This window comes from Chiloscyllium plagiosum, chromosome 3 (assembly GCF_004010195.1).
Source record: "Chiloscyllium plagiosum isolate BGI_BamShark_2017 chromosome 3, ASM401019v2, whole genome shotgun sequence".
Taxonomy (NCBI): domain Eukaryota; kingdom Metazoa; phylum Chordata; class Chondrichthyes; order Orectolobiformes; family Hemiscylliidae; genus Chiloscyllium; species Chiloscyllium plagiosum.
This window is the reverse complement of record NC_057712.1, coordinates 88,345,741-88,346,755: the sequence shown is the minus strand read 5'-3', so window position 1 is coordinate 88,346,755 and position 1,015 is coordinate 88,345,741.

Here is a 1,015-nt window from a genome sequence, read left to right as displayed (position 1 = left end):
AAAAAAAAACGAAAAAGAAGAAGAAAAAAAAAACAAAACTCAACTGTCTACTAATCTAACCTACAACTAACCAGAGTGTATATTTAAGTCTCTTACATGCTCGGAATGTGTTAACATCAGATGTAATAAAACCCGTATTCGTGCGGGATTCCTCTCCTAAGGGGCCCCGGACCAGCCAGGTTTGTAATCTCAATTAAATAAAAGCCCTTGTTAGGATAGCCAAAATATCTGTATTTGTGTAATTCAAAAAGGGCTGCCATATTTTATAAAATAATTCGGTCTTTCGGTGCACCATATTTGTAAGGAAGTCAAGGGGAATACATTCCATAATTAATCTGTGCCAATTTGAAAGTCAAGGGGGACCCTCAGCCACCCAGTTCACCAAAATATTTTTCCTTACACAGAAAGAGAGAATAGAAAAGAGTCTCTTCCCGTACATGTCCAGGGAGGGAAAGTTCGAAAAGCCCAAAAGGAGAGATACAGGGTCCACTTTAATTTCCGTTCCTAAAATTTCTGTCAGGGTACTTGCTACTCTAGTCCAATATCTACGGATCTTATGACAGGTCCATAAGCAATGTACAAGAGTGCCCACCTCTATTTTGCATTTAGGACACATTGGAGATGCTCCTGCCTTAAATTTTGCCAATCGAACCGGTGCTATATGGGCCCTATGAAGTATCTTCAGCTGGATAGCCTGGGTTCTGTTACAAATAGTAATTCTTCTAGCATTTTCCCAGATATCATTCCACGTTTCTGTGGAGATTTCTAGTCCCAGATCCTGATCCCATGTTTTAAACAGATTATCCATATCTCCCGATACTTCATCATGTAGTAAATGATAAATAGTACTGACGGAAGATACCCCCACTGGTCATAGGACACTACATTCTCTATCGGATTTATAAAGACTATCTAATAACGTAGTCTTCTTCTGTATATAATCTCGAATTTGGAAGTATCAAAAGAGGTCTCCATTGGGTAATCCGAATTTCTCACGCAGCTGTCCGAAAGACAT